The sequence below is a fragment of the Phoenix dactylifera genome, chromosome 2 (assembly GCF_051530095.1).
Source record: "Phoenix dactylifera cultivar Ajwa chromosome 2, Ajwa_hap1_PhDact_Kaust_v1.1, whole genome shotgun sequence".
In the NCBI taxonomy this organism is placed as follows: domain Eukaryota; kingdom Viridiplantae; phylum Streptophyta; class Magnoliopsida; order Arecales; family Arecaceae; genus Phoenix; species Phoenix dactylifera.
Window position 1 is genome coordinate 56,420,287 of NC_143191.1, and position 11,024 is coordinate 56,431,310.

Sequence of the window (11,024 nt, forward strand, 5' to 3'; positions counted from 1 at the left end):
AATTTTCAGAATTTATTTATGATTGATAGGTAGTAGGATTCTACGTGGTGGCTGGTGGCCTTATGCCTACCCGCACCCTAGGACCGTCGCGGCGGCCCGCCGGAAACGGGGCGGGGGTCGTGACAAAGCTTGGTATCAGAGTAAAGGTTAAGAAGAGTCCTGTCAGAGCAATAGGGTGAGTCAGGATTAAGTATAGGATTATACTATGGAGCATAAGGTTTTTCTGTATGTTAATTTATGAGTCATTTACAATTCAGTAAAATATATTATGACTCAGTGTGTAATGACTGCCCTCTCTTTTTAACTCTTTTAGAGACATATAAAGAATACCTCCAAGGAGAGGATCTGCTCGTCCTGGAAGGAGGATGGAGCCAGATATAGCATTGGATGCGGGTTCCTCACATATCGAGCCCCAAAGAGAAAAATCTCCTCCTGCAGACAGGCGGAGAGTTGATGATCAAGGGGAGGTAGGAAATAAAGATGCATTGATGGAACAGTTACTGGCGGAGAATCAGGCTCTGAGGGAGCAGATTGCTCGGGGGAAACCTCCTGCCCCGTCAGTAGTATCTATCCCACCTCTTGTACCTGTGCCAAGAAGTTTGGCCAGGCGGGCTCTAGATGATGAGGGGATTACTGTATAGGAGTTTCTGAGGCTCATAACCCCGGAGTTTAAGGGGGAAGAAGGTGAAGATCCTCAGAGATTTCTGGAGGAGACTGAAAAGATGATACGGAGACTGCCCTATTCTGATGCAAGAGCTATAGAACTTGTAGGGCTTACAATGAAGGAAGATGCCTGGGACTGGTACCAGAGACAAGTGGAGGACAGATTGTACAGTAGGAATCCTCCAACCTGGGAAGAGTTCAGGCAAGCAGTGATGGATGAGTTCTTGTCTCCGGCTGAGAGGGAGAATCGGGCTCTTCAGTTTGAGAGGCTGAAGCAGATGCCCGGAATGAGCGTATCTGAGTACGCTCGTGAGTTCACTAGATTGGGAAAGTATGCTCCTTACATCATCCCCACTGAAGCTGCCAGGATAGAAAGGTTCAGACGAGGTCTGATTTCCCCGCTTTATAATGCAGTACTGGCAGTAGAGATCCCCACCTTGTCTAGGCTGATTGATAAAGCAAAATAGTGGGAGACCAGAAACAAAGAAGAAAGAGCTGAAAGAGAACAGAGAAAAATGAGTGTGGGGAAGGAGCAAAGCAGTAAAGATAGATCTGAGGGAGTAGATCTCTCGGAGGGCCCGACGGAGCAGTCTGTACGCTCAGCTCCACCTACCCCACGTAAGAGGAAATGGAGGGAAAGAGGTCAATCACAAGATACTTTTCTACCATCAATACCTCGTCCTCCAGTCACTATAGCCAGAACTGAATCTGGGTTCCAATCATGGCCAGTGTGTGGCATATGTGGGAAGCAGCACCCTGGCAGATGCAGAATGGGTCAGGGAGTGTGCTACAGATGTGGACAGCCGGGTCATTTTGCCAGAGAATGCCTGCAGGGTGCCACCCAGCAGTTTGTGCCTTTGGCATCCTACCCTTCTGTGCAGATGGACAGGCCTAGTAGTAGGGGGCCTGTAGGCAGAGGCAGAGGTCAGACACCAGCGTCACAGCAGAGTGTTGGACCATCTCAGCCATCAGCTCCAGTAGGTAGAGGGCAAGGAAGGGTGTTCACGGTAAATCCACAAGAGGCACAGGCATTAAATGTAGCTGTGACAGGTATGCTCCTCATTGATAAGATTAAAGCTAGAGTGTTATTTAATTCTGGAGCTACCCATTCATTTGTGTCCCCTTATTTTGCTAAAAAGTTAGCTAAGGATAAGATATTAATGCATATTTCCTTAGCTATTAGTACATCTGTAGGGGATAGTATAGAAGCGAAGTATGTATATCCTACCTATGTGGTAGAGATAGAAGGTAAAACACTTCCAATTTATTTGATTCCCAATACCACACTGAGCAGAATATGAAGAGCGATACACTCACCCCTTTGAGTAATCAGGTAATTTACTTTTTTAAATTCGAGGACGAATTTTATATAAGGGGGGGAGGATGTAATAACCCCCAAAAAAAAAAATTTTTTTTTTTTTATCAAAAGGGATAGAAGAGTCCTTTAAAATTGATATAAGGGGTAAAATTGGAAGGAATCAAAAGATAATGGCATAGTTGTAGATGCGTTGAAGTGGTATGGGTAAAATTGGAAAGGAATCAAAAGTTAATGGCATAACAGTAGATATGTTAAAGTGTTAGGGACAAAATGGAAATTTAATAATATTAAACAAAGGATAAATAGTGTTTTGATGTGACTTAATTGGAGGGTTTGAGCTGGCTCACGGAATGAAGCAGAGAAAGAAAGAGGGAGGGGGTTCTCAGACGGCAACAGAGAGGAAGAAAAAGAAGGAGAGGAAAGGAAAGGAAGAAAGGAAGAGGAAGAAGAAGAAGAAAAAGAAAAGGAAGGAGATCCCGGTTGCGCTGCCAGCTGAAGGGAAAAACGTAGATCTCCTTCCCCTCTACGCAAGGACCTCGATTTCCAAAAAGAAAAAGATAAATATCCGTCTCTATCTAGTCTTTTGATGACATTAGGCTATACAAAGGGTGGATATAGTCTAGAGGGGTCGGATATGGGTTGTAGAGGCGGTTAAAAGAGGAAGAATCGGATTTTGACAAATTTTTCCGGCACTACGGAAAAACTGTGTCGAAGTCCCAACTTCGGCGAATTATTTAGGGGGTCAAACGACCTCCGATAGCAATGCATTTACCTCTTTGGAATCCCCTATGAGTGTAGAATGTTAGGTAAAAATTTCATCAAATTTGGAGTTTGGAAAGTGGATCAAACCCAGGATAAAGTAACCGGTTGTCGGTCCAGATTACTGTTCATCCGAGTGGGAAAATAGGGTATTTCATGCCATAATAGGGTATTAAGCCCAGATTAAGCTAAGGGGACCTTGTACTCATGCAAAGGAGTCCCTAATACACATAAATGGTGAGTTAATTAATAAAAAAGAAAAAAAAAGAAAAGAAAAGATTTAGGGAACGGGGGAGTTGAATCAATTAAAATCTCCTATATTATAATTGGCACGTAGATTATAGCCCTTGATACAAAACTAAATATATTGTAAATGCATGTATCAGTTGGGCAAGAAGCTAGGGAACAAGAGGAAGAAGTTTCCTACTGCCAGCTGTAGATTTTTGGAGACGTATCAGGGCTGTGCCAGATTGACAGGTGAGTGGGAGTCATGTACTTTGCACCATGAGCATTCTTAATTCATTTTCATGAATGTCGCCAAGTGTGAATTGATTCCACTTGTGCATATTGACTGATATTGTAGTAGATTCCTCTATAATCTTGATTCTCCATGCTTGATTATTCTGTACATGCATTTGAGGGAACATTGAGAGGAATTACGAGAGGTTGATGAGTAATCAAATTGATTCCGAATTGTGAAATGATTTTTTTTGTAAATTGATTTCATTTTCTCTATTTCAAAGATTTGTAGAGCCTTTTTAGTGGTATATTGAGTTGTATTGCACTTCCTTGACCCTCATTTCTAACCCTGATGTTAGTTTATGATTGGGTCATGATCAAGTGAGTGGTAGTCTTGATTATACTCCTTTTTAGTAGAGTATTGGGAGGGTGCATTATGGCATTTATGCATGGCTTGGCAGTATCTGCAGGACACCTATAGTCGATGGGGTTGAACATCGGCCTTTGTGCACATAGTAGCCTTCTTGGTGGACGGAGCCCAGTCCCTTCCTAGGGGGGACACGGCCCTAGGCGTAGGATCGGCCGGTCCTACGACTTATATTCTGCTTGCCGCCGGGCATAGTAAGACCCCGCGAGGTGCAGTACGGCTTTCCGCGGATGTAGAATTCCCGCGAGGTGCCGTTTAGTATATAGATGTGAGATGGATTTCTGTTTTGGATACTGGCCAGCATTTACATGATCAGTGTGGTATCTTATCCTGCATATGCATGTGACAGTGGAGAGTTGTTGCTGGTTCGCCTGGGGCGTAAAACCCACCTTCCGATAGCTGTCTAGCATTTACATTATCGATACGGTGTCTTATCCTGCATATGCATGTGACAGTGGGGAGTTGTTGCTGGTTTGCCTGGGGCGTAAAACCCACCTCCCGACAGCTGTCTAGTGATGATTTACATATTGGTGTGGTGTCATATTCGATATATGCATATGGCAGTAGGGAGTTGTTGCTGGTTCGCCTGGGGCGTAAAACCCACCTCCCGATAGCTATCTTGTTGATGATTCAGCCTATTGACACCTGATTTATATGATTCAGTACTATGACCTGTTGAGCATATTCATGAGTAGCATATATGTTTACTTGATTATTCCATATATGCTTTAGATGAGTTGATATTGATTGTGGTGATATTGATGATTTACTCCATATTCTCTATGTTGAGATCATGTTCATCTTGTTATTGATCTTGAGATTTCACCTCGAGCCATGATTATATCTGGTCTCATGTGCATAGTACTCTCTACTCCACTCACTGAGTATTCATATACTCACTCCCCAGTTTGATATTTTTGATTGCAGGGCAGGTATTGTATAGAGAGGAGCAGGATTAGTGGTTGCCTGCTAGCTGTGCCGCTCCATAGTATAGTATAATGTAGATAGAGGTTTATACCCTTTTGGTGTATTATAAACCTTCTGTTGTATTTAGTGTATAGTTACAGTCATAGATCCTGTTGTGGATATGGGTTTGACCATGGATGGAATGGGAACCAGATTTTTATACAGTTGAGTTATATGCCTGTGATGATGTATTGATATATATTGTCCAGGTTCGTTATGTGACAGGTTATGTGATTGCTGCTCTGACAGGTAGCGTTGTTGTATGTAATGAGATAATCCTGACAGGTCACCATAGGAAAGGTGATCATTTTGTGCATGCATCATGCCAAAATTTTCAGAATTTATTTATGATTGATAGATAGTAGGGTTCTACGTGGTGGCTGGTGGCCTTATGCCTACCCGCACCCTAGGACCGTCGCGGCGGCCCGCCGGAAACGGGGCGGGGGTCGTGACACATGGGATGACCTTTTCCTATACGGCTCTTGCTTGACATGGTAAACAGTATTGCCAAGCATTATCTCAGTTATTTAATCAGTTTCATGGCCCTTCATTTAGAGTAATTACTTTTATGTGCTTCCATTCAAAAATTATATTAAATTGAAAAGGCTTCTTATCTATCTTTGTTAGATTCATGTATCTTTGTTAAAATAGTGTACTTGATAACTATCTATTTATATATATATTTTTTAAGTATTTTATATTTATTAAAAAAATTATTATTAGAAAAAAGAGGCCTCGTTCATTGGATTCGCCTTAGGCCCCGGAATGTATTGAGCCGCCCCTGCCTACAACCTTGGCAACCTAGCCGGTACAAGAACAATGAAGAAAAAGGATCCCCCTCCCAGATTCAGGACCAAGAAGTATTTGCAATATATATAACACTCATGAACTACTTGGGCAATACCTAGATGATTTGGTAGACAGTAAGCATGAAAGAAATTCCCTATAATTTTTGACGTATTAATTATAGGATTTGAGTACTCAATTAATTATGTCACTTATGGTGCAAGATGTCATCCTAATAGTAGCTTCTATTGATTTATCATCTCCAAGTCTCACAACTAAATACTAGATATATACCTCAACAACATGAAATGTAAAAAGACAAACCTAGAGAAGCCTGAAATCATATTGGGGTCAATAATCGACACAGACTGACGAGTAGAGTCCCCTGCGGCCAAACAAAAATTAAAACCTTATAGCAGGTTTCAAGATCTTGATTTAAAAGGGAGGGAGAGGGAGGAATAAAACAAAAGTACAGAGGAGAAAGTTATAATGCAGAACACCTTTCCATGTTCATAGCAACTAGCAAAATAGAGATTAAAAGTGCACATCCAAGCAGAAAAATATCTTATTTGAGAGCAAGCAAACTTACATGAACGATCATGGCACGCTCGATCAAATATTTTTCCAACAAGAAATGTCAGCGCACAATCATTCCATCAACTTTAGTATCCAAATCCTAGTAAATCTCATTTGAGGATCCTATGTTTTAGGGGAAGCATAGCTACACATATGATCGAAAGGATCTCATCTATGAAGGTACTCTCAAATGGGTAAACAGACCCAGTTTGCAGCATTTGTAGGGTCTGCAATTTCATTTGATCACAAGCAGTTTGGTTTAAGTGAGAAATCCAACCGACTAATGTCAAATATTGTATCAAACTAACATCCAGAGTTGGTAAGAACATGTGAAAAAGAAAAAAAAAAGCCTCATTTGTATCTGCTTCTAAAATGTCATAGATCCTTTTACCAAGCCACTAGCAATAAGAGTTAATGAGAAACATGAACTTTGTGCCATAATCTTAATGAAATAAGATGGAGCTTGCGCTCTTCCTTTTCTGAATACAGAAAGAAACATGAACTTTATGTGAGGCTTAGGTAAGGGTTAGTGCATATGCTAAATTTAAGTTGAGGAATGGAAGAAGCTGTTGTTTTAAGGATGCTATTGAAGAAACAGCAGAAAAGAATATTGCATCAGAATATATCATATATTGCCAAATATTTGCAAGTTCAGATCGAAGTTCTTGTGCCAAAGCATTATGAAATACAATATGGAAAATTAACAACTCCATCAAATCTAAAGAAACATATGATGTGAAAATGAAAATTGAGAACTAATACAATCAACGGTTCCATACGAAATAGCTAGAAATGCTTCTTTGCACATATTAAAGAGAGCCAGAGAATCTTATTGACTGGATCATCACTTCAACTAATGCCAATTATAATGGCTATCCTGCAAGACAGGAAACAACATATTGGTTATTTATTTAGATGGAAATGATAAAGTTAGGTGTTGAATTTTTTTATGTAGCTCGAAAAACATGTGCATCCTTTGGCATGGTGGAAATTTGGCATATATATAAAAACCCAGTCATTTGGAAGGAACTAGAATTAAATTTCTTGATTAATCGAATGGAGAAATAACTTCAGAAGAGGTGAGTACCAAGATGCATTCAATGACATTCATATTTTCCCATACTGTGGATTCTAAAGGAAGGGTGAATTTAAATTACTAAAGTACTAATAATATATTATTAGCTTGAATTATATTTGAAATTACTAAGTTATGAATTACAAGCTTTGATTGTATTCAATGATGCAAGAAGTTTATTCCATTAATAGAGTTTTCCCCTAAGTTAAAGGAGTCATAGTATCACAACCGACCGTAATAACAATCATTTCCCCCTAATGTTTAGAATACATATTCTGAGTTTTTCAGTGTTTACTTTCTACTTTTTCTAACTGTTCTTGGCCGGTCCCAGGTGTATGAATGGTATTATCAGTGTCTTAATGCATGAGGTGTTGTAAGAGATGGACCGAGTTATCACATCCTGTCATCCAACTACTTGTATTTGACAAAAAACAACAGAAATAGTGAAGATCAATCTCCAGTAAGGTCAGTAGTACTTGGTTGAGTTCAATGCTCTGTTTTCTTAAACTAGATAAGGGAAAGAATTTTTGAATAAGAATTTCAGCAATTAGAATGTTCAAAGATCAGAGAGAAATCAATCATAATATTATGCATGATATTATATCAAACATGTAGTGTGCTATAATTGCGAGCTTTGAGCGTATTCAATCATACAAGAAATTTATTCCATTACTAGGATCTCGAGGGAGGGAAATAACAGAGGAAATAGAGGAGAGAGGGAGTGTCTTACAGGTACTGGTGATATTATGTCTCATCAAGCTCATCTACAAAAATAATGGAGGAGATGTGTCGGACCTCATTTCTGACCCTGCCATTGAACTCACGGGGCATTTCAATCAGCTTCAGTTCTCGAAGTGTGGTCACGTGCTGCAATCCCTCGGGAAGCATCTTCAATTTCGCGCACCAATGAATGGTTAAGTGGGTGAGGCTGGGCATCGCCCCAGCCTCCACTCTCCATTCCTCTAAATTGTTTAGATAGAATAATGTCAAGTATTGCAGTTGAGGAAAGCCACCAGCAGAAGAACACAACATACTCTTCCCAACATATGAATCCCGATGCAGTCCGAGAAGCCTGAGGTTTGGCAGCTTCTCGAGCACTGGCATTGGGTCTTGCTCCAATTCAGAATTCCATAATACGAGCTTGGTGAGGTTTGGAGGGAATTGAGTTCTGTCTGGGAGCTGCTGCTGTTGTTTGAATAAAAACCATCCATGCAGTGTCAATGAACGGAGCTTGTGCAGGTTTGGTGCCCGAGCGAAAAGGATGTCCCCAGGGATTATAAGTTCGTGCAAACTGAGAGAGAAGGAGACGAGGTGGTCCATTTTCTCGAGTGCTTTTCCGAGTGCTGCAAACATTCCCTCGCATGCTTTGTCAATCACGTCCCAAGTAAAGCCCGGTGTGGTAACCCAATTTTTGAATCTTAAGCCTAGTGAACGGACGATCTTCATAACATCCGTATCAAATCCAAAGTCCTCGATATGCAGAGTCTGCAAGTTCTTGTGATCACCACTTATCGGTGCGCTTAGAAACATGTATATATTAATATATACGTGCCTCAGCGTCCGGATTTTCCAGAATGATTTCGGAAGCCTTTGGACTTTTGTTCTGCTCACATCCAGAGTCTGCAGATTCAGGAGATGTCGGATGGAGGATGGCAGTCTTTTCAAACCAGTTCCTCTTAATCCCAAGTATCGTAGATGAATCATGCTGCCCATCTGTTTCGGTTACTCCTTCAAATCTTGTGCATTCTCCAAATCCAGCACCCTTAATAAGTTTAACCCATTCAAAAATCTTCCCCCATTAGTCAAAATTAAATTGAAGCCCAGCAAAGTGCGGAGATGCGGTGAGGAAACAACCACATCCTCATTGATACGATTGTAGAAAGCTGCACGATGACTCGATATACGATCAAATACTGCCATGTCCTCACTACTGCAAACATGAAGAAATTCATCCTTTTTGGCTTCTTCAAGGCCATAGTCGCGCAACAGATCATGGATGCGTATGGACTTACTACTCCGCCCACGAGCCTTGCATCTCTGGACAGCCTGGATCAAGCACCTCTGCACCAACTCATCCAACCAATCCCTTGCGGTGTCTTCCATTGTCTGTCGCTGCTCTTGCGGTATGAAACCTTCGGCGACCCACAACCCAAGTAATTTGGAAACAGAGATAATGGAGTCCTCTGAAAACGTAGCGATGTACAAGAAACATGGTTTTAACGGATATGGCAAGTCATTGTAACTTAAACCCAATATATTGTGGCATTCCTTCCCATCTCTAGTAGATGCCCAGTTCATGCTCTGAGCTACTTTCAACCACGTATCGTAGCTACGATCTTTCCTTGACAGAAGGCCCCCTAACACCACCAGTGCAAGAGGAAGTCCACCACACTTCTTTGCAAGCTTCTGGGCCAATGCCTCCAACTCAGTTGGGACATCTTGATTTGGTGGAAATGCCTTCTTACGAAAGAGTTTCCAGCTCTCCGTGGCGTCTAAAAGGTGCAGTTCATGTGGAGGAATCCATGGCTCGGCATCTCTTGCAACCTCAATGTTACGTGTTGTAAGCAGTATTCTGCTGCCCTTGTTCTCATTAGGAAAGACTCGTTGCATCTCTCTCCAAACATCAACTCTCCATACATCATCCATCACGACCAAATACTTTTTGTCTCTTAGGAAATCACGGAGCGTCTTTCTCACTTCTTCTTCACCCATCTGCTCTAAGTCTTCTTTCTTCTTTTTGACTCCCATTACTTTTTCCATGATGTCCTTCACGAGCTCAATACCTCGGTAGCTCTGAGAAACTGAAACCCAAGCAAAGGTATCAAAATGTTTTGTAATTTCTTTATACACTTTTCTTGCCAGGGTGGTCTTGCCTAGCCCACCCATACCCACTATAGAAATTACACATCGTGCTTTCTCATTCCCGTCAAGCAATTGACTCACTAATTCTTTCTTATCATTCTCGAAGCCTATGACTTCAATGTCATCATCATCAGAGTGAGGAGAGGATTCTCTGAGTGATTGCAAACTTCCATCCACTGCACTATTTTGACCTGGATTGGCAAGGGCATAACTTACTGTGCTCTGGGAAATACTATGGATCTTGTTCTTTATCAGCTCAATTCTGGAACTAATTTTACGGAGGGTGATCAATTCACAAGGTTTGTGAGAGTACCTTGAAATGGAGCCCATGCAGCCTCTCCTTTGGTGTCGCCTCTCACCCATGTAGTTGATGGTGCCTATGACGTCTTCTATTTCATATGCTACACCTCTCATCTGCCTTATCCAGCTTCCCATTCTTGCATCTCCGCTCTTCCTTCTGGAGTCTGCATCTTCGAGGAAACCTTGCAATAGCTGGAGTTGTGTTTTCACCCATTCGATCTGATCAAGCACACCACCCAAGGAAACAGCTTCTTGGATGAGAAGGTTGGTAAGCTGAGACACGACATTGGAAACCAGAGACTCAGCCATATCTCCTTCCCTCTCTCTTTACTCAGACGAAGAAGATTTTAGAGGATGGTCGAACGTATGAGCCAAGAAGGAGAGTCCTTGATCTCTGGGAAAGAAGTTCTCTACATGTCAGTCATCATTTTTGATGACTTTAGCATGATTGGAAGAAAGTAGGGCCGCCGTTCTGAAGGGAATCCTGCACCTCGCATCCACTCCTCATTGCCTTGTCCCTCAGATTCTAATATTCTATGTGGGCCACCACAAGAGGAGAAATAGCATACGAGACGCCGGCCTCAGTCAGTCTACCCGGGCCCCACTGCCAACCACTGCAGCAAGGAAAGCAAGGAACTCACTTCTCTATGCCGTGTTTCTCCATGGCAGCCGGGACGGACACCTCATCCTCCCACCGCCCACACCGTACCCTCTCTCCACGTGTCCGGACGTCGCGTCATCAGCTTCTTCCCAGGTCAGCTGTCTGGTCTTGGACCGCAACCAGCCTCACATGGTGAGGTGGCCAAAGACAAGTGCAAATCGTTCTTTGGAGG

At 42.0% G+C, this 11,024-nt stretch overlaps 1 pseudogene; it reads right to left on the minus strand.

Moving 5' to 3' along the window:
- Positions 1 to 7,610: 7,610 nt before the first annotated feature.
- LOC103696568 (putative disease resistance RPP13-like protein 3) lies at positions 7,611 to 10,625 on the minus strand (annotated as a pseudogene).
- Positions 10,626 to 11,024: the final 399 nt, after the last annotated feature.